A 24343-nucleotide genomic window follows, 5' to 3' on the forward strand; every position below is an offset into this window, starting at 1 on the left:
CCAATGATGTAGTGATATCCTTATCACTACAATAATTAATATAAAGTAATGTAAGCATGATCTATGAAAGATATTATTTCTGACAAAAATGTTTGATTCCTGTTTGGATCCTTATTGCCGATTGCCTGTGAATTTGGTATTTCTGTGAGGGAGTAGTACAGTTCTACTGTATATTGACATTTCCTGATGAAAATACATGAAGTATAGATATACTGTGTAAATGAGGTTTATCACTATATTCCATTTCTTTCACAAAAACCCTCATAAAGTGCAAGAATTGCCTAAGTTCGATGAATTAAGTTTTGAGAGGATTCTTTTTTCTTTAACAAATTGGGTGCACTGTATTTGCTTCTGATAACCATATATTCTGAATCAGAATTTCTTTATATATAGCTTGCTGTTATCTCAGCTGAATTCACATGGACTTAGACTACTTTTCAACAGTTTGTACCTGTGACTTTGTACAGTCATGTAGCCACTGAAGTCAGATTTGGAAGACTGAACCCTGTTTCTCCCAAAAGTACTAATATACAATGACTGCAGATGATTTATATTGTTGCGACTTCTCAATAACAAGTAAAAAATCTTGGAGACTGTGAATTGTTTTTGCTGTCAAGGTTCTTGAGTTTGGTGCTTTTTTCCTTCATAAATTATATAAAAATTTAGGGCCCTGAGTTCATAATAAAGACTTGTTAAATGAGCAACCTAAAGTTGTGCTTAGCAACACAACTTATTTAAATATCCAAACACAGATCTAAGAATATAGTATAATAAATTTAATATTTAAAATTCTGGCTGTGGATTCTAGACATCTGTTATTTTCTTTGCTGTGAGGGAGTGAGCTGTTAAGAGACAAACTTTCTGCATATTTTAATCTGCTTATAGTAGGAGCTTGATTAAAGGAGGAGAGGACAGGAGTATATTCCATTTGGGCAGTATCCTGCTTCTAGAACAGGACACAGCTTTGCATTGAAACCAGAACAAAGCTGTTTATGTGAATGTGTGACTCCCAAACACTGTCACTGAGCTCTGTGCTGAGGAAGCAGCTTTTAGCCATCACCCATATTTTATCTATCCCCCACCCTTGACCTATGCTCAAAACTGCATGTCCTACATCCATGTTTCTAAGGCTAGACATATGGATAGTGGTCTACTTAAGTATTTTCCAGTGCAAACAAACAAACAAACAAACAAATCTTAATTGCAATGTCCCTTTAGTGTAACATATTTTACATTGATTTTTCAGAGAGCAGCTGTAGCAAGCTGGCTTTGGCCTGTGTGAGGGTTGCTGCTTTTCCAAAGCAAATCAAATGTTTAATAAAAAGGTTAATGTTCCTACTCATGTCACAAGACCTCAAATTTAACTTCTGGGTTTTAAAGCTATGTCAGTGGAATTGTCATTCCACACTGCACATAATCTTGCTAGACCTCTTCCATTTCAGTAGGAACTGAAGTTGGACACTTCAATATTGCACCAGAAAAGAACAATAAAGGCCCAACTTACATGAGTATACGAAAGCTATGTACAATATTAAAAAATATTGTAATTGTGAACATAATTTCACCTAGCAATTTTTACTTTATTATGACCTTATCTAACTGAGAATGCTTGAAACCAAGTTTTAAGGCAACATGGTCATTTAAAACCAGGTCCCTCTCCCCCGAACCACTAGATCAACCATATTATTGGAAAGCCTATAAAATTTTTGTGTTCTACTGGAATGATTTATCACAACTAAGTAACTACTTACTGTACTTCAGTGTTTTGATCTGTATTTAGTAACTTAAGGCTTAAATATACTGAGACTGAATTATTTTCCCGGGAGAAAAAGAATCTCCTGAAATCAGTGTTCTAAAGTGAAACAGTGTATTAAACATGGGAGAGTAAAGCCAAGTACTCATCATGTGCTATTATGAAGCAGCCATTTGGAAAAATATGGATAAGGTTGACTACTGGATCGGAATTCAGAGGCTAATATGTTTTATACTACACCTAATAGACCACATTTTTCCAAATATATATATATATATATATATATAAATATATAAAAATTTTGGTTTTGTGTGCATGTAAAAAGAGATGAACAGATTTTGTTTTTATAGGTAGTGAGGTTATTATGGATAACCAAAGCTATATCACACTGAAATTTTAGTTGTGAATGCCTTTATATCACATAGTGTATGGCATAAATATGTATTTATTGCATTATATAATATAAAAATACATTTTACTTTTACACTTGAAGCTAACCTGTATATCCAAACTGCTTGTTAAAGAAAAACCTGGAGTGTTAATGAGTTTTGGAAATGTGCTAATTTAAAACGGTTACATTTCTTTTACTGTGTTATGTAGAAGCTAATTCATGGACAGTAGGTACTATGTAGTCTGAGGAAGCCACTTACAGTAAGTGAATTAAGAAATTCTCCTTAAAGAACCCAAAAAAAAACCTTTATAAACAAAATCTAGCTGGTAAGGCTTTACATACTTACTAAAATAAAAAGGATTCAAAAAATTTCTAGCACTTCTGTGATAAACAAACCCTTTAAATACAGATTTCAGAAAGGAAAAATGGATGCAGTTACAAAATAAACAAAAAATCTTGGTAACTTTTTTTTTTGGTATTTTCATACTTCTATGGTCTTATCATTATTATATAAAAATCTTAGCAGTGTGCTAAATTTCATCTAGGTCGCCTTAAACACTCTTCAAAGCTGAAGTCATTCTAATGTCATACATTAACAAAGTCAATTTAGATAGGAATTAGTGGTCATTATAGTTAACCAAACCACCAGCATCCCAGCTGATCTTCTGAGGCTAATCTGAGGGTCCTGAAACCCGATGAAAATGGAAGTTTGGCAACGCTTGTACTGCTTAGAAGTCTGACAGTGTTTCGAGGCAATTTCTTTTGGTCAAGACAAATCGCCATCAAACACACTGGGAACCTGTCAGCAAAAGTTTGATCTGCTCCTTTGTTCTGTGTCTTGCTAAGTGGAAGGCACTGGTATAAACACATTGATTTTCATGCCATTGTTGCTCAGTTTTCTCTTTTTTTCTTTTCCGAGTAAATCTGCAAATTGGTTACGGGCCCTAGCTCTGTTGTTGAGATTCCCAAACACGTGCTGGCGGAAAGCGGGGGAACAGGGCAGCGTTTCGAGCAGCGAGATTCGTGAAGGTCCCTCAGCAGGGACAGCCAAATGGAGGCTCCCGAGCCGGGCACGCCTGGCAGCCGCTGAAGCGGCTCCTGGACGCGGAGCCGGTCACCGGGCCGGCCTCGCCCGGGGACAACGGCTGTCGTGGACCGGCCGGAGTCGCGGCGGTGCGGGAGCACCCTGTCCCGGCGCCCTTGAGCCGCGGACCCTGGCGGCGCAGTGCCCGCTCAGTGCCCGCGCACCTGCGTGGGAGCCACTCCGCGGCCGCCTTCCCCTCCCGCCGCAGCGCGCTCAGCCGCGGGCGGCAGGTACGCGAGGGCGGGAGTAGCGCAGGTGCGCAGGGCGGGCCGCGCACAGCCTTTCAGCGCCGCGGCGGCTGCGCGGGCGCGCCCGTTGTGTTACAGCCCCGCTGCCGCGTAGCGGGCGGGAGGGCGGCTGGCAGCTCTGCGCGGCCACCGTCGGCGGGGAGACTGGGTAAACTTTGGGTAAGTGTTGCGCGGGTGCGGGGACAACGTCTCTCGGCGCTGGGTTGGGGGAAGGGGGTGCGGAGCTGTGCGCGCGTCTTGCCGCACCACTGCCCGAACGCGGAGCGGGTGCGGGGCCGCGGGGTCGGCGGGCGGCGCCCGGGGGATGCAGGCGCCGGACAACAGGTATCGCAGCTGCGCGGGGGGCGGGAGGGGCTGCGTGCGGGAGTGTGTGTGTATGTATATGTGTGTATCGCCTGTCCCCTCCCCCCTGCCGCCCGGCCAGAAAGGGGGTGGGAGATGAGCTGGCGCACAGCCGCTTAAAACCGGGCGGCCCGGCGGTGGTTGCCTGTTCGTGGGAGGAGGACGGCTACCGGGCTCCGCGCTGCGCCGGGGACGGCGGCGGGGAGTGGGGCGGAGGGCGGCAGTGGCCCCGCGGGGCCGGGCGCGCTGGGCTGCGGCAGTCGGCGCGGGGGTGGGGGGGACTAGCGGCGGTGCCGCCGTCGCTGGCGGTCGCCCGGCTGGATGGCCGGTTCCCGTGGCTGCCCAGGGCGCCGGGCTCGCTCGCATCCTAGGGCCGTGCGTTTTCTCTGCCTGCATCGCACTGCAGTAAGTTGCGAGTCGCTGGGCGTCTGAACTGGTTGCATTCGCGGAACTGGGGGGGGGGGGGGGCGTGTATCTATGTGCGTGTGTGTGTGTGGACGTCGTGGAGAGGCTGGGCAGAAAGTTGTCGCTAACCGCACTGTATCGAATTTGTCACGACTCGTGGCTTTGGTTTCCAGTTAATGCCAATTTGCCTCGTTGACCGACATCACTTTGCTCAACCCCAGTCGGTGTCCTGATGCTGCCCGGGTTTTCATTGATAGTCGGGTCCGAATCGGTGAATTGCTGAAGCATGCAGTGGGGGTGAGAACAGGGCGTACAGGAAACAAAAGATGCGGCCGCAAACTTAAAAGGCTGGTCTGCTGAAACTTTGGGTGTCGATGTGACAGACTGTCCAAGGGTCTTTTCAAGGGGGAATTAAAAAATCTTGTACTAATTGACAAAACTTTTGTGTGTCTGAAGTCAATTCAGATAGAGCTTATTCTTGTTTCGTGAGGTCCAGTGTTGTTCTGATTCATTTTGTTGGAAAGAGTTTTATTTGCTGGGAGTGCATGTAATTACATTTTAATTCTGAGTATCCTGTTTTTGAAATGGACGAAAGGCTTTCTCAGAAGATTACTGAATCAGTATTTTTTTTTCCCTAGCTAAACAAGCAGAGTAAAGGGTCTTCAATTAATTTTTCTTTCTGTCTGCTTTTCTACAAATTTAGTGAGAACTCTATTAATTTTCAAAATCAGTTTTATCTGGTTGGTGTAACTTTAAAAAGCAGATGATATAAGCTTATAAAGTCTATATTATAAAATTAAAAAAAAAAGGCAAAACAACAGAATGGGGAAAACTAATATTTCTTGCAGGAGAACTAGTCTTTTAAGTTTCTTTTTAAAGCCACTATATGTTTCTTCTACTCCCCTTTAGGTCCAATGGCCTAATGTAGCAAGGTAATAGTTTTTATTATTTGCATTTGAATGGTATAATACTTCCAAATATATTAAAAAGCCATTATACGTCCAAAAAACCACCCAAACCAAAAACATACCAAGAACCTGTGCTATGCTTTATGAATAAAATGACAGGAAATAAGTTCGTTTCTCCCCTAAGTGATAATCCAGTGTTGCTCAGAGTTTGAAGTGCGTGTCTGGTACAGAATGAAAACAAGTATCAAGAAACATGGTGCATCACAAAGCAGTGCTTTCCTCCTGGGGCTTGTGTCGTCCCTTGTTCATTTGTGAAGGCAAAAGGACTGTTATTTGTCATGGCAGGGAAGTCCCGAAAAAGTTATTCAACAATCTGAAACGCATGTGAAGTGAGATATTTTATGCCATGGATTTGAAATATTTGGGCTCAAATCTGTTAATCTAATTAAGGTGCCTACAAACTACTGAAGCTGCTGCTCTTAAGCAGGTTTAGGAAAATATACATTTTTATATTTGTTTAAGAAGAAGAAATATGTATGAACTCTAACTTACAAACGGAGATATTATTTTGTAAACACCTATAGGTGTCTTGAACATTCAAAGAACAGTGTTTAGTAGCAATGCATAAATGAACAGATAAGTTATTTTTTGAAGAGTTTACAAAGGTTGAAAGTAATAAAGTTAATATCTGTTTTGAAGAGTACTAGACATCAGCTTTTTATTTTTTCTGCACTGTTTCTGCTCTGGAACTAAGTGTTATTCAGGTGATAGTTTATTGGGACAGGTCTAGGTACCTCTTGCCAACGGAATGAGATCACTGGAACAGGAATGAAGAGAATGGGAAAAGAGTTGTAGGAAACCTGTTAGAGCAACATTTTGATAAAGCACAGTGTAAACAGAGCACATTTGGGAGTAAGGTTAGTAATAGGTCAGCATTAGAAAACTTAGAAGTCAGTTGGCTGGCTAGCTGGACTGGACTTTTGCTCTGTGCTTGTATGACAGTAGCAACGAGCTCTTGAGAACAGCGCCTATAGAATGAAAGATAATGGGTTTAAGTCGTGCCTTGTAATTAATCTAACAAATATTAGCACCATATATCATAGAATCATAGAATATCTCAAGTTGGAAAGGACCCATAAGGATAGAGTCCAACTCCCTGCTCCTTGTAGGACTACCTGAAACTAAACCATTGTCCAGACTCTTGTGTAATGCTCCTTGAATATAGATAATACATGTTGTTTCATTCTCTTTGAATTGTTATGACCTGTATTAGATCATTGATAAGTTTTCTGCACACATTTTTAACAAGACCTTTTAAAGTATTGATTCTTTCTGATGTTGCCTTTGTTAAAGTCAGCTTTGTCACAAAGGGTGCTTCACAGGATGATATCTCTATTCTTAGTGTCTTTTCTCATCTCTTGTCATGGTGAGGGTTGTGGACTGTTGTGAAAAGCGTGTGATGAAATGTCCCCATCTGTATCTAGAATTATGAAAGAGTGACAACAATCAGGAGGGAGAGTGATACAAGAAGATCTTGTTTTGTGGTTTCGTGTGGATGAGCAAAAGAATTTCAGCCAGACTTTTACCTGTGGAAAGGAGAAGGTACTTGGGAAAGATATCTATGTTTATTTTAAAGTTAAGTTGTGAAATCTGGTAGACATGAACAGAGCACAATGCTATTGAAGAACAGGATGCTGTCCTCCTGCAAGCATTATTTTGGATTCCAGCTTTCTACTTCTTGTTGCTATGGAGTAAAGTTTGCAACCTACTTCAGGAGTTGCCAGTTCAGCTTTGCATTATTGTCTCAAGCAAAAAATAAATCAATCAAATGTACCAGGCCTTGTTCTGGATATCATTCACTTTTTTTTTTTTTTTTTTTTCTCTTATACCAGCACAGAATGAGTTTTAAGTTTTATTCCGTAGGAATTATAGCATTTCACAGCCAGTTTAATCAACAGGAGATGGTATAAAAAGGAAAAAAAAATAAATTCTTTCTGTGACAAGAATTCCACATAAAGAATGTGTTGACCTTCAGTTATGAGTTTCTTCAGTCAGAGAGCTCTTGTCCATTGTTTCCTGATGCACTTACAAAATAATTAGTAACAGTAGTAGTAGACTTGGGACAATTACTTGTCCATAACTGTAGTTTTTCATCACAGTATTTTATTAATAATTTTCTCTTCGAGGACTAGCTATAGCTGAACCAGAAATTTATAGTACTGGAGGAAAGCTTAAGAAGAGACATGTAGGGGCTCACTGAAAGGAGTTAAATGTTTGTAGTTATTTTTAATACCTTGTCTTCAAGAGTGGAAAAAGTTATACATTTGGGCTTTGAAGCTGGTATCACCAGTTTGTCAACCTGACCTAATTTTTGTTCCACTATTGATGCTCTTACTATGGATCGAAATTATACGATGTAGGTATTTAGGCCATTTTAGGAAGTCAAGAGGTAATTTTTTATTTATTTATTGAAATCAAGATGACTAACTGTTCACCAGTAAAACAGCTTTATGCAATGTAGAACACATTTTCCTTTTTTAATTGTTTCTGAACAAAATAGAACTTTTCTCTGAATAATGTTTAGCCCTGAGGGGATATAGTCTTGTTTAGTTAGTTTGCCACAAGTTTAAAAGCTTAACAAATGTAAGTATTTGGAGGCTAGTTATTTCTTGTCCAACCTCTTAATACCAGTTTGGAATGTAAATGTACAACTCTGGCACTATTGTGTTGCCCTAAAGTATTAAAAAAAAATAAATAAAAGAAAGAAAAGCAAACTTGCAACACATTTGTCAGTTCAGTGTTACTAATTGAAGTTCTAATTGCTGGGACAGATGAACTTTTTAGATTATGTATGTTACTTACTATAATAAAGCATGAATAAAATGACCTCTAGATATTTCTTTCCTGTCTGTTAATGAATTTAGTTTTCAGGAATGGACCTTTTATAAATGCTGGTAGAAATATTTAATGCAAATGCTGTTAATTTTTTTTAGTTGGTTTTCAGCCACCGTTTGATTATTTGGTTTGAAACTGTTGTGATTTTTTTTTTTATTATTATATGTTCAGTGGTGTGTCTAGTGCTCTGTAGTAGTAATTAGTAGTTGACTCTCTAGTCCTTACAGTAGGAGGAATCCCAACAGATACATAATGCATTTTTCACAAAAGTCCATGTTGTGCTTTGTGCATCAAGCTCTGCAAGTCTTCTGCTGTGAAATGGTGCTTTGCTTCTCTTTTGCCTTGTCATGTGGGATATTACAAAGGATTCTGATGTAGTGGTGCTTTATTCAGGGAGAACTTGCAAGAATAAAGGAAACTTGATTATTTTTTCCTTTGTCTTCTAAAACATGTTGCATAAAGGAAGAATGACTAGTCAAATTTATTCTGTTTGGTCCAGGTGTGTCTCCAGGTGGGCACTTCTGATGCTTACACTGGTTCAAGTTTGGAAATTGCCTGAAATCATTCCTGAACACTGTTGAAGTGCTCATGTGGCTTTTTCATACAGTTACATATTTGCATGTTTGTGGTCCTAGATGTTTGGCAAGCTAAATATAAGCAACAGATAGAGTTGGCAAATAGTAAGGGAGCTGTGTCAGCCCAGGAAAGAATTGTGGATGATGTGAAGTCAGCAGACTTTCCTGTATTGCCTTGTGAAAGGAAAATAAGTGTTGTCTTGTAAATCTGGTGTCTAGAGGGTATGGCCTAGACATAAGTGGTATGAACCACTGCATTCCAAGAATCAAGAGTCTGCTGCTTTTTTCTTCTGGCATCTTTTGCCTCTTTATTTGTGGATGTTCTCATATTTCCTGCATGAATGGTTGCACGTATCAACTGAATGGGAGATAATATTAGGATAAGGCCAGAAAGATGTTTTTAAGAAGGGAGGAAAGAAGAAAGAAAAAACAGGGAGGTTAACACTAAATACCTAAAAAATTTGTGTTGAAGTAGGTGAAAACAGACAAATATATGATTACAGGCAGGAATAAATATACAAAAGAAGATTTAATAGTTACTGATATTATTTTTTTTTCTTTCTCCAGTTAAGTCCTCAAAGAAAACTTTTTCTGAATTTTAAAAGAACCGAAGCCATGAAAAGATTTTAGGATTAGAAATGTAAAACTTGGATTAATCCCTTTTATAAAGCCAGGATACTGCTTCCTTCTACTTCTAGAATTTTTTTATTCAAGATTTTTACTTTAGCTATTTCTTCATATTTTGATAATTTAATCATCATTTAGAGTTAAAAGTTTTGATAAAGTTAAAACTATACATAAATTTGCCTAATCTGAACTATATACAGTATGTAAACACCATCTGGTTACCTTATGTGTCTCTTGTGATTGCTAATGGAAAGACAAAAGCACCTGCTGAGGGAAATTTTAATTTTAAGATGAGCATCCTATATAGGTCAGTTGAAGTACATTCTGGATGTATCCAGGTCTCTCAGTTCATTACAAAGGGTGCTGGGCTGGGATGACTTTTTCACAGTTTAAGGTCTAATTTTAAGGCATCTGTCTTTGGGTGAGATAAATTGTACCCTTGGGTATTTTCTCAACCAGAAGGAAAAGTGTAAGGGAGAACTGAAACAGTAAGAATGTATCAAATCATTGTGCATTACTGAAAGTAAACACAAATAGAATAGCCTTAAAAAAAGTAGTTGCTTAGAATGGGCCACATACCAGAAGTTAAATATCAAAGGACCTATTTTTAAATATATCTAAATAAACAAGTACTTTGGAGTGTTTCCATTTTTTTTTTTTTTTATGTCCTAAAAAAATGGCCATGGTGTGCTTCTATTAAAAAAAAAAAGCCTTGGTCTTAATTCATTATTGATAGAAAATATTCCAATAACACTTTTTCATGGAATATTATGGGATTTTCTGAAAATTCTGGATTTACTTTGAAAATGCGAAGCCTTGCTCAAACATTTAGTTTTACTTTGTTCTACATGTCACACACATTGAAAAACTACTGTGTCTATTCCCAGGTTTATCTTCATATGCTGTTGTAAATTTAAAATTTTATAGTAGTACAATGACTTCTGCTCAGGTGGCGCAGTGGGTCATTTTGCCTTTGTTTTTACTTTAAAAGCACTCATGAAAAGGTTTGTGTTTAAACAGCCTTACAACTTCTGTGTCAAATAATTCAAACCTAAACAACATAATTTTTTGTATAACACAGAGATGAAACTTTGTACTGCCATTTGTTAGGCTTAGCACTGTCAACACAATGTTTTCTTTATGAAAGTGGAATGGCTGGAGGAATTCTGGGGAAACCTCCCATCTTTGAATATTAGGTGTTGTTTATCGCAGTAGATTAGTCTGATAAAAATATTAATTTTCTTCCTCTTTGAATTTAAAATGCCAAGTGGTTATTTTATGTTCCTTACATAGTAAAATAACATATTCAGTTACAAAATTTTTTGCCTTTGTGAATTCAAAATAATGACTCATAGAAAAGCTTTATATTCTGTCAAAGGCTGTTTTCTATAAATAATTTAGGCATCCAGAAACTGGTGATGTTACTTTTATGAGTGATCTGGATATTTTTCTACACTGTGTTATACAGTCTTTTTTTTACATGTCTCTGTTGGTGTTGAGAAGAATAATCTTGATGGATGCTCCGATACTTTTATCTAGTTGTATCTCTAATGAACAAGAGGAAATTCAAGTCTCTATGAAGGATTTCTGAGGGTTCTTATTCAGGACTGATGAGCTGAAGGTCAGGGTTGTTCATTTGGCATTGACAGAAGAATTTCTAGAATCATACAAATACATTTTTCCCAATAACAGTGACATATTAAATATTATTTCAGTGGAGTTTAAGAAACAGATAGCTCTAGAGGAATCTATATTCATATAGATATCCATATTCCCTCTGATCTTTTTTCAGTTTAGGGCACATTCCTGATAAACTCTGGTCACTCATTGAAGCCTTTTTATTTCAGGTCCTGTATTAGTGACACTCAAAATGCTGTCCAGCTGAAGGAAGAGAGGACCCATTATCCTTTCAGTGTCCTCACACCATGATGTGTTGAGACAGTGAATTCTGAATGATTAGTCCAGGACCCAAACTAAAAGGCTAACCACTGCTGTGGGGTTGGAGTAATGAGTTCATAATCTAGAAACCTTGAAAACTTCTGTAATTCATCCTTAGTTCATGTACCATCTTAAGGTAAAATTAAATACAAGCATTATTTGCAAAATCCAAAATAAACTACTGTGAAACATGGATTTATAATGACCGTAATTACAGAACTGAAAGATATTCTTGATTTGTTTACTTGTACTAAAATCAAATCTAAATCTTCTATGTATCCTGGCAAGGTGTACAACTCCTTAGATTTGCTGTGAGGTCAAGGTCTGGTTTGTCTTGCATTATTTATGTTCTTGGCCAGCTTTCACTGGAGAGCATCACAAACAGGAAAAGTTTGCCAATTCTTGTACGTATTTCTTGGCATGTTCTACAGTTTTCATTCAGATTCAAATGCTTCATCCCTTCCTCTTAGAGATTATTAATCTTTAATTTATTCAGGAAAAGTTTCAGCACTCCTCCCCTTGTCTTGTTTACTGCTCTCCTTCTTTGGAAATGCAAATGTGTGTTAGGCAGAGCAGATGCCGTCTCTTTCGAACGACGAGCAAATTATTAACCCATGAAGGAATAAAATGCCATTTCTTTACAGGGAAGTTGATACAAGTGTCCCAGTATGAAGATCATCTGTACTTGCTGAACCTTGTGTTTCTATATCAACATATACATTGGTAACCATGCTTGATACAGACACATGAATATGAATTGTGTGTGGCTCATTATTGCATGTTGATATAAAAACTGATTTTCATCCTGCTTAGGCTGAGTGCCAGCTCTATGTTTGAGGGATGTGTGGACACATAAAAGTGTATAGAACATCTGTAAATACAACCTGTATGTCTACTTCCTTTATAGAACCTAAGTGTCTCAAACTCTTAAAACCCGTATATACTACATCAATCTAAATGTATTAGGAATAATGCAAAAATGGTAATGCTGTTTAAAGAGTGATTCCTTGTGCAAAGCACAGCATTTGGAGAGATTTTAAACTGTTCAAAAAGCAAGCACCTGATGGCAGAATAGCTGTGGTGATGATTTTCAACCTGTGGGTGTTCTAAAAGGGAAGATAATACTTAGTCTTACCTTGTCTTCAACAATATTCCCATTGTTTCTGCAAATTTAGCACAAATCTCACTGAATATTTATTTTTTGGATAACCTAATGGAACAGGGAAGGGAAAGAAAGGCAGTTCATGACAACATATCCTTTCTGTCTTAATATTTTAAATGCCCCATAATACACTTAAATATCTTAAAATGCATGTAAACAGCATGATGTGAAGACCTTATATATTGTTGTTAAGTTTTTTAGGGAAAAAAAAATTGGATGTATAGTAGATGGATTCTTCTGAAGAGTTGATAATGCAGATTACATTCCTCAGTGTGGTTGCAGTGGAATTCCATAAATGCCTGCAAGCACAGTTAGAACTTAAAGGGTTAGTTATTATCTAGTTATTAGTTATTATCTAGTTATTTTTGAAAACTATACATGTTGCCAGTAAAACCTTTTGTTTGTATGCCCCAATGTTTGTGGCAAGTAAGTGCCATTTATGTGAAAAGCGAACATGCACATTAGAGAGTGTGGTAAATGTTGTAGCGTTGCCCTTTTTTTTTTTTTTAAAGAAAAATAATTACTGTTAATCAGTTTGTCTGGACTCTTAGTTTTTGTGGAGTCACATTCTAAACATTGTCCTTAAACTTCTCTGTGACTCATTCATATTCATGTCAAGGCAAGGCACTATTGCTGGGGCAGGTGAATGGGATCATTCTTCATCCCTCTCCCTAGAAGCATAAGGCTGGCTTTACTGGATCAGACTACAAGTCTGTCTGGACTAGCATGCTGTCTCCTAACAGTGATTAACAAGGGAAGAATATAAGAGTAGGATAAGCATCTCCAGAGCCTTCCTCCAGCCGCCAACTCTCTATATACATTTATTATTTTACAGATCTCTGCCATAGCCCATTGCATCTTTTTTGAAGCTGCAAGAATTCTAGTTTAGGCCCTTGTTTCTTATGAACAGGTTGCTCCATCTTTTTCTTTTTTGTCTTTCCCTTTTTGCAGTTTTGCTCTAATCAGTTTGAAAATCCAAAAGCTCTATGTGTTATTCAAAATGCAGGGATCTATACAATGGAATAAATTGTTTTATTCTCTGTTCCTTTCTGAAGAATTTTTTTTTTGAACTCTACTGAGCCCTGATCTGATGTTTTCTGATAATAATTGCAAAATTTCATTTGAGTGATAACTCATCACTGATGAGATCACTGCTCGTTGCTTTAAGTGTGCTGCTAGGACTTTTTTTCTATGTGCATTACTTTATATTCATCAATGCTGAGGCATATGAGACTATTCCAGTGGGAAGTGAAGAGTAACATCAGCAAGAAAGAGAGAGTCAGGTTATTGGGGGAGTTAGTGCCTATATGAAACCTAAATTCTGTTTCAACTCTCTAAATATTTTCCTGTATTTCTCTTTAAAAATATTGTGATATCTACGTTAAATGTTTCAGTGGTATGGGTATAATAGCAAGTGGAAGAATGGCTTGATCATTCATTGGAAATGTATTGTTTTTCTTTGTGAATAAAATACATAGTCAACTTTAAATGATTTAAAAGATAATAACAGTCTAATGAATCATACTCTTGTGTAAACTTACTCATTTAAAGAATTATTAGAAATAAAAAGATTTTTTAAATTATTCTGAAATATTTTTTTTTTGTTTTTCTGTGTTTGCAAGTCTTCTGACCATAACTTAATACAAAATATTCTACAGCATAATAAATAGTTTGTCAATTTAGAACATGGATGTGTGTGTACAAGTATGCATACATTCTCTATAAATGTATATTGACTACATGCCAGCAAATATTAATTGTATGTTATGAACACAATTACATTTATAGCTGTCAGAAGGTGTCCGTTACAGTTTAGTTACTTATAGGAACTGAAGTTTTGAGGTAGTATTTAGAGAAGCAGTTCCCAAGCATGTGACTAACCATAACTGGGATCACATTATCTCTGGATTAAGTCCAAAACCTGACAGAAATGTTGGTTTTCTCTAGATCCATACATCCAACAGAAATGGAGTTTGTGAGTAACCGGTGCTATGTGAGTGTACGTATTAGCATGAAATAATTGTATTTTACAATATTATTAAAAAAATCAGCATCACCATATTAATCCTCTTTTAATTGACTAATGTAACACTGGGAACATGGAGCTGGAATGGATCACAAGCACTGTTGTCTAGTCATTTAAAGCCTCAGGAAAAAATGTCAGAGATGCTTCGTTCAGACGGGATTCACTGAACATCAGTTTTGCACACCCTCACCACAAGCCACAGAATGTCTCCATTTAAGATTTGTAATACAAGGTAAAGTGATTAAAACAATAATGCTATAAGAAGAGGGCAAAAGACTTTGATAATTTTAGTTTAGAATAAAATGTAATACTTTGGTTGTGCTTGTGTGCCTCCTGTGCTTATCTGTAAAGATGAAAAGCAGTTACTGTCACAATTTTTTCCAGTCTGTCATTTTAAATTTAAATATTGAAGAAGGTGGGACAATGTTGTCTTAATTTTTATATGTGACTATTCTCACTGGGAGTCTGTTTCCAAGAATTGTACTTCTGTGAAACTGCTGGTCATGCTTAATTGAAAAAAAATACATATCCCATAAATTATTCTGTATGAACTACTCATCATTATAAATAATGCTTGTAAATAATAGTACTTATAAATAATAAAGTATATAGCCTTGCAGTACATAATTTGTTTAATCCTTTTAGTAGGAGTTGCAGTTCTGTGACATGTTATGTGAATCTAAGAGAAATATTATCTGGTATTTCATAGGTGGTCTTAACTAATGATAGAGACTGGTGTCACTCTGGTAGGTGTACAGTAAAAGAATTTACATTACGAAGAAATCCAAGCAATTTTAGCTCAGTAAGATGTATTTAATAATAACCACTGAAATGTTCTGGGCTAGTAAAATGAATGAATACTGAACACTACTAAATGATAGCGTGTTATTTGGTGGATCTGAACTTGCAAAGGTGAATATGATAAACCAAGGGAATAGTAAATGAGGAAGGCTGATGCTGTCAGACTCCAATTACTATTCCTTTTAAAGTTGACTTACTCTGAAAATATTGAGGTAGACTGAGCAATGTGTCCTATACTTGGAAGTTTTGAAGAAAAAATGATGTATAGTATTAAATCAATGCATCATAATGCCAACTATTGAAATGTGACCTCCGGTATTGTGGGTATCTTGGCAAAATTTATAAAGTCTATTTTCTGTGTATTTCCCCTGAGCTATGTTTGTGTTATGGCTTTCATAGCAGATGCACAGAAAGCACATGCAGGCAGCTTCTAACCTACTGATGCTCTGAAGGAGTTACTTTAGGATTTAGACCACAATAAATTCATGCCTCTGGAATGGTCCATGTCCTTCCTTCCATGTGTGGAGCGGCTGCTGACGTACATGGGAATTTCACTTGTGCAGAGCAGTTGTGGTACGGAGTCCCTGAGAGGCTTCAGTGAACTGGTTTGCGGTCAGTAACGTGGGAGTTGGTAGTGAGCCATGTTTGAAATGCCCTCCTGCAATCATTACTTCATTTGCTTTGGAGAACTGAAACTAGAAATGTGTTGATCTGATAGTTAAGTAGTTTTATAAACTTCAGATCTTTAGGTGATTTTTTTTTTCCCTCATAATGGACTTGTGCATTTAAAAGAAAGTGCATGTGGAGATGTGAAAACAATGTGATTAAAAAAAAAAAGAAGAAAAATATTATTGAACTATTTTTTAAATTATTCTTTTTCTTTTCATCTGGATCTCACTATATTGGAACAGTGCTTGCAATTCTGCTTTCTAGGAATATGTAAAATATATACATTAATGCTTAAAAATCAATATTTCAGTTATCAGTCTCCAGATATGGCCCTTTGTTCTAGATCACTGTTGTTCCTCTACTGTATATTATTTATCAACTATGCTTTATACAATAGGCTTTTCTGTTGCATTGGTGCCATGATGGTAAGAATCTTAGAAATATGGAAACATACGAATATAATCTAGGGAATTCTTTAGAAACAATTATGTGTTTTGTGTGCTACATGGAAATATATATTCAGTTATATATAGAAGTAAGTCTTGTAAAAGAAAGATGTTAATCTATATGTGTAAGCCTCTTCCTGCACCATTATTGTAGAGTCAGTGAAATGTGTGACAGAAGGTGAGCTCATCTAAGAGTTATGCCCCTTGTTGCCCACCTTTTTTAAGAGCATTTTGGAAAAAAATTCCTGTTATATTTCCTAAAACAAACCACAGAACAGCAGCTGAGGAAAATTCCAACTGTGTCTTTCTCATACTGCCTGACTTAAATCCTCTGACTGCTGGTGCAGTGCTGTTTTTAAATCTCTGCTGCTGCCTCCTCACTTCCCATGTCCTTGAGCTGTTCCTGCTTTTTCTTTTCCAGTGGATGTTGATAGTGCTGTCCAAGGATTAGGAAACACATGTTGGTTTTTTTGTTTTTTTTTTTTTTACTCCTCTTTTCCTAAAGAACGGGGAGAACTGGTGTGTATACAAAATTAAGGGAAAAAAAGGAGGGAGAATTATAAAATGCATTTCTTTCTTTTCAAATACTTACTGCCTTGAATAGATGGTGAGAGCATCCCTCCACTTCTGAAGTGGAATTCCACTAAAAATTCAGGATGCCTCCATGTGGCATAAGCTCCAGGCTTGTCTTAACTCTGCATCTTTTCCTTCAGTTTCTGTGAACGTCAGGTTTGGCTCATACAGGCACAGTAGAGTGGAAAGTGATTTGCAGTGTCCGATTACCGGTGAGCAGGCAGTGACAGGATTGTTATATGCACAGTCACGCTTGGTTTGTGTTTTGTTTCAGAGTGTTTTGGGTGCATTTCCATTTCAAAATATTTACTTTTCTACTTGGGATGATTACAGCAGTTAGTGATATGCAAACAGTCAATCTATGCTCCTATTTACCAAGTGCTGGGGCTAAAATTTCAGCATTTTGTAAAAGCAAGCAGGTCTTAGGCCAAGATGCTCAGGTTTGAGTGAGTCTTTGCTTTTTAAATGAAGGAATGGACTGTATTATTTTGTGGAAATTGCACTCTGTGAGGATTGCTTCTTCAGAGAGCCAAAGTGCTACTGTTAAAGAGAGTTTGCAAGAGCAGACAACAGACTGCATTGCAGAGCAAAGTGACAGGAAAAGTTGGTAGGAACCAACCACATGCAATCAAATAAAATCTGTCACTGGCTTCTCTCCTCTGCTTGTCCTCTGCTCTTCTCCTTTTTTTCTTTTCTCTTTTTTTCTTTTTAATTTTGGAGGGAGATGCTAAGAATCATAGTGGGAAATTGGTGTGTGGGTTTGAGAGACACTGTGGAAATGCTGTCTTGTTTTTTGGGAAAACCTGTTGCCCTGAGTGGAAGCTTTGTGACCGTGTCCTGCACAGGTAGAGCAGGGAAACTGCAGCTGCTGCTGGGTCCTCTTGTGGTGTGGAGGGAGGCAGAAGGATGGGAGAACAGGAGGTGAAAGAATCCAGATGAGCACATTCCTCCTCAAGGGTGAGAGGAGCCAAGACAGCTCTCAGTCTGCAAGTGAGGCGATGTGATGTGGCTTTGGAATGGGTAGAGCAAGGAATTTTTTGTTTGAGGGCATAAACTAAACCCTCAGTGAATTCCAGAGTGCAAGAGGAACAAACAAAATGTTGTGGGGAGGGTTTGAGCAACATCCAATTACAGAGATGTGAAATGGTACTCAGAAGAAAGTAGCGCACTGGGATCAAGGTTAAGTTGGAGGCTGGGATGGCTGGGAGGTATGAAGGGGGAAAGGTTCTTTGACAAGGGGAAGAAAGATGCGTCTTCATGGTGATGTTACAGTTGCTGTGATTTCATATCATGTTGCTAGAAATTCGTTATGATGTTTTGCCTGTCACTTTTTTTTTCTGACTAATATTCCAGTTTGGGCCGATTTTGACGGGTATCATCTGCATGGCTAAAGCAATTCTGTATATGAAATAAAAATACTGCCTACTTCATTGATATTCAGAAAAACCCAAACCAATCCAACCCCAAACCCAGAACACACATATGAAGTGTGTATTGCAAGCCCAGTTTTATCTGTGTGTGATGTGTGGAGGGTGTGGGTTAGATTAAATATTTCTCTTATGTGTTTTAGAACTGTTACCTATATTTATAAAATTGAAGCAGCTTGCGCGACTAGTAAAATGAATATCAAAGTTCTGTGATAATGCTCGTATTGTCATCTGGCTATGTTACTGCTGCCTGGACAATTGCATAAAAGGAGACAGTATCTTTTGAACAAGACCATTTGACCCAAAAATACTACTAACCTAAGGGCATTGGTTATGCTATGAAAACATTGGAATTCTTAGATAATAGCTGTTTAATGAAGTTAATGGAAGCTTTTGTCCTAATTGTAAGTCAGACGTGAGTTAATACGAAGCTATGCTGATGCAGGTTATTGTTGTTTTCAAAGGAGTTTCAGGTGATTTCACCAGGGTATTTCTGTGGATGTTTCCCTGTGTATCTGTTGTAAAATAACAGCTCTGGTGCTATATAAATAAGGATAGTATGCCTCTTAATATAAATTATTTGTTTTGGACTTAAATCAGAACTTTGTGATTACTTTGGTATTTTACAGAGATCTCATTTTCAAAAGCAAGTAAACAAGGGAATTCATGGTGTGTTTGCAGAATTAAAATGTATAGTTACATTTTGTGTCAGAGAAATAGTCTTGAAAGAGAGCAGACAATAACAAGACATGACAGTATTTTCTTCCTTTCTTGATGTTCTGTAGAGCAGGTGAAGTGCATCTAACGTATTTGGCATAATGAAATTTGTTCACTGTGTTGACGCAGAGTAAAGGAAAGGTTCACCTGGTTCCTCCACCATGGTCCTTTCTGTGGCTGTGGCATCTGCAGTGTTTGGCCTGTATCCTGCGAAAGGATTGAGGTGACACTGGTCAGACATGAGGGTGTCACGTCCTGCCCAGAGCTATGACTGGGGGGAGAAGTGACTCAGGTTAGTGGGTCTCCTTGGTTGGAAGACAGTACACACAGTACTTAAAGTTCGTAAACAAAAGGCTTTTATTTTGCAGCTTGGCCCAAATGGTATATGATTTGGTGACAGAAGGATTTACATTGTTGTAGATTCAATTGGTAAACATAGAAAGTTTGTGGTATATGCAGGGCTGTAGATCTTATGTTACTATGTTACTTATGAAAAGGAAAGCAGAAAAGGTAGAAGTGTGAGAAAGAAAGAAGAAAGATTTCATCATCCTTATTGCTCCTCTGTATGTGTGATGGAGTTCAGTCTCAGATCCAGTGATGAGCGGCATCCTCCGATGTCTTGTTCATGTGGTCAGACTGGAGAGTGGTCCTCAGGATGGTGGGTGGGCACCACCAGTGCTTGCACAAGGTGGGCCTTTATAGCCCTCTGGGTTGCCTGCTTGCATAACTTCTGGTCTTTCGTGGAGGTGGTATTGTGAGAGAGAAAAGTCTAGGGGAAAGGGATGATTGCGAAAGATTGACAAGTCTCGGGCCATGTTGAAGGGTCTTAGCTTTTCCCTTTGTGCCATGCTGTGCATATCAGAAGGTGGAGCTATGTGCCCTCTGGCATGCCCCCCACCTCCTGTTTGGGCCAGCCGGCCTGGTCTGTGGCTTGTTAGCTTGTCATTGATATGTAAATCACAATTCATCCTATACTGAATGTATCATCTCCTGTGGCTAGATGAACTGGTTTTGCCACAATATTTCAGCTATTATCCTTATCAGACTCTGACAGAGGATCATGTTAGACTGTCAGATCTCCAGCGTTTTTACTCATGGCCATCTGGCCTCTCTAGGTCCATGTCCCTATGCCTGCTTATTTTGCTGGTATGGATGATGCCATTGGCTGTGCTGCTGCTGCTGCAGCGTTTGTGGGTACCTGTGGCACAGGATGTTCCTGCTGGAGGTGTGAGTGGAAGGGGAGCCAGCGGGACTCGCCTCCAGGGAGACCTGGGGCTCCCCATGCAACCCCTGTGTTGTGGGAATCCTCACCCGCCTCTGCAGCTGTGGAACTGCCCCACACATCACCGTCAGTCCACGTACATGTTCATCCATTTGGGAATAGATGAAGATTAAGGGGATAACTTAGCGGTGATGCTACAGTGCTCTGAATTTTTCAGAATCTTTTTCATCAAAAGTATTTAAGCTAGGTAACAACAACAACAAAAAGCACTTTGGGACATCTTGTTTCATTTATTTTTGAAGACCGTGCTCCATAGAAATCACTGGAGAGTTCTTAAAACAGATGACACAATGTGGGCCATTGTAATGCAATTTTCTTTGTAAAATGGTGTATCCCAGGGCAAATTCACCACAAATGGAGAAATCGTGATGTCCCATAAAAGAGAAGACATGTGTTTTTGCAACTTTTGATATATCTAAAAAATATGCATAACTCTGCTGACTCTGCCAAGCAAGCAAAACTTGCTATTTTCAGTAAAGCATTTTTGGACTTTTGGAGTATTTTGAAGATGCTAGTACAGTAACTACTTTGACTGTTCAGGAAAACCTTGTGCATCCAAAATTTTAAACATCAATAAGTACAGTATTATCTGTAATTATGATTAGCAAGAATGCATGTTAGGTCTCTCTCCCATGGAACTTTTTGGCAGAAAAATAATGCACATTTATTTGTTAATATTATTCACTGGAACTTTTTCAGTTAATATATACAGGTTTTAAAGCCATGAAAGAATACTGTATAGGTATCAAAATAGAAATACTTGAGAGTCATAGTTCTGGTTCACAACTAATCAGTGTAAGTATCTAATCTATTATCTGTGCCAACTTGGACTTAGTAATTAATTAAGCAATACTGTTGTGAGCGGTCTGCCGCCATTATTGGTGAACCTGTTATTAAAACGGCTAGATAAATTTCATGATTAAGTAAAATGGGGAAAAATGTGCAAAACAATATGAAAGGTTTTTTATTGTCATCAGAATATTCTGATGTCTCTATACAGAAGTATATATGTTCATAATTTCACTTTTATCAAAGGTAGGCTTCTAAAATACTACCAAGATATAATAGCAGTAATGTTCAATACTACTTATCCTGAAGAAAAATGAAAGTAGGGAACAAAATTATGTTTCACATATATTTACATCATGATATTTTTACTGTGGATTTTGTAGGTATACTAAGTCTATGTTTTTCATTCTTCTAAGATGCCAAAAGAAATAACTTGCTTATTTTAGTTGTGCCAATTTAGGAAATGTAAGCTAAATCTAGTGATGCAATTGGTGCCTGGGAACTTTGAGAACTGGAAACTACTAGTAAATGTTAGAGAGCTATAATAATCTCTTGAATAATCTTTTGGTTTGTGTATCTGAGAAGTCCAGAGTCTGAAAAAGCCTAATGCACTGAATCCTCACTTTTGAAAGCAGAGTATTTGGCATTTTGCAGTTTTAAATTCCAAGTAGCACCAGCTTTTTCTTAATTCTTCTTTGCTTAAGGTCTATACCTTTGCCCCCCTCAAGGGGGGCAGTACAGCAGTTAAGATTGGAGGCTGGATGATCTTCATTAGGTTTATACCCTAAGGCATCTTGCTCAGAATCTCCACCTTGCTTTTGTTTAGGGTGCTTTTACTGGGACAAAGAAGTGGATACATCAGGAGCAGTTTCTGGCCTTTGGAGTGCAGGCCAGGCCCTGCCAGCATCGTTTTGGATGGGGCTTGGGCTGTCCTACCTCTGTGCAAGAGGAGTCGAGCTGCTGGAACTGGATGGGAGCCATGACATTTTCCAACCAGGTCCCCAGTGGGGGTGACTGGAAAACCAGGACCCTGTGGCAAACCACAGCACACGTGCTCAAGTAATTTAAAAACAGCCACAGTTTTCTGAAATGGTGACATTATTGGATACATAGAGTTAAATCTGTAAGTGATAATGTTACCTCAGCACTATCTACTTCCTTTGAACTACTTCTTGTTTTAATTAATGGTGTATTAACTAAAGCTAGGGAATTTTAATTAAAATTCTGTGGTTTGGATAATTAGATATCAACGAGAATTTTTATAATATACAGCTTTCTTCTAAGTTAAATACTTTTTTAGGCATTTAGACTTAAATTTACCAATTCAAACTTGATAGGATAGACAAAAATAAAGCTGTTAAGAAGTAGGACCGTTTTATTGACTTACATAAATTAGCACTGTTCATGTGTTTAAATACATTCAATTATAGAACTCAATTCAGTTCCTGACTTTTCCACAAACTTCCTGTGTGATAGCGAGCGAATTATTTGAGAACAAATGTTTCAGTGTGTCTAGTGAATTTAAAATATGGTAATTAAAGCCAGCTGAGATCTAGCTGCTTTTTAAAATTGAGCACTAGGTCTGTATTCATTTTTAGGAATTTCTGTTCTTTACTTAGTTTCTGTAAAATGGGATATTTGTCTTTCTCTTATTTTCTAGTCCTTAAAGTAAGCAGATCTGTCCCTTGTGTATGTTGTACTGTCAGTGATGTAGTCAATTGTATCCCGATTTCTGCTTTTATAGTACAAGCACATAATTATTATGTAATTAGTAGTTACTTGACATTTTTCATCTGCTCCATGGACCAAAACAGCTTGTAAAGAATGAGCAGAAAAATGAAGTGTACATAGGCACTGTTGGGCATCAAAGTGCAGACGCTCCACTTAGGTCAGAAAAGCAACACCGTGCCCAGGCTACGTAGTCCCAGTTGCCCAGTTCAGTTGAGCTCTGTGATTTCTGCCTGTGTAGTCTAAGCAGCTAAGTCTAAACAATAGGATCTCGAATTCTGAATTGCAGATTTGTGTGGATGCATGTGACCCTATATGGATGACCTTTCTCTGTGGTGTGTGTTGGCTTTTTCTTCTTGTGACTAATAGTCATCCTTTGGTCTTGGGTGAAACAACACATGTTACTTGGCATGCCTCAAATGATAAAACAGAGGTGCTAACTCTTTTGATTAGTGCAAATATGAGCAAAAAGAAATTAATTCTAAAAGTTATTGGAGTACAGCAAAACCACTTCTGTGAATTTCCATTCGAACTTATAAACATGTTAATTTTAAATGCATTTTATGTTTTTGAGGGTGGAGGGTTTATGATATCTTATCTGGTCTTTGGTGAATTTTCTCAGAAGATAAGCTTCTGTTTCATTAGAAGGTATAACTTTATAATTAAAAATATAAGATCGGTATAATGAACTCCTCATGGAACAGTTTTAAGTAACAAATATTTTTGTCTCTCTTTTTATTTTAAAATGTCATGAGCTATACCAAAATAGGATGAACTTAGTAAACTGAGTGACTTACAGGTCACATAGCTGTGATATTCTTGTGATACAAAGAGGATGCAAGTGGAGCAAACCTTTTTATGATTATTTCATATGTGGAAGAATTCAGTTGTGCATGTTTTAATATGGAACAGGTGAAAGGAATGACTCATTTAGTAAAGTTAAACACTATTATTTCTATTAACCTAACTGTTTTTAAAATTCACAAGTTCTCTAGTTGATGAAAGTGAGCTTTACATGTGTGGCTTCTGGGTAGAGTGTTATACATGTAGATCCTATGCCTGTTGGTAAGAGTAGACCACACAAAGGACTTTGGAAAATGTTTTCGTCTGAAACTTTCATGGATCAGTTCAGGATGGAACAATATAGAATAATTCTTAACCCTGAATTTTTTTTTTTTTTTTTTTTTTTAGTTTGCATTTATATTCTGTCTTGCAAGATTTAAATGGAATCCAAGCCTGTAATATACGTGTTTCGTATACAGTCTTCTCATAAAACATTGAGACTTTAGTGAAGACTTTGTACAGGTAGATGGAAGAAGAATTACTACAGTGGTTACTAACTACAGACTGAGCTGTGTAAAACAATTATGGGATAAAAATATTGAAAAACAATGAAACATGAAATGTGACTTAATAAATTTGTGCCTATTCATAAGTAATCAGGTTTTCTTCACAGTTTCTTGTAATGAAAAGCTGAGCATAAGCCTTGTAGGTAATTTTGACATTTGCATGATCATGGGGAAGTTCTGTGGGGCCAATTTTTTATTTTTTTTATTT

Source organism: Streptopelia decaocto, assembly GCF_964273445.1.
Source record: "Streptopelia decaocto genome assembly, chromosome: 2".
Taxonomy (NCBI): Eukaryota; Metazoa; Chordata; class Aves; order Columbiformes; family Columbidae; genus Streptopelia; species Streptopelia decaocto.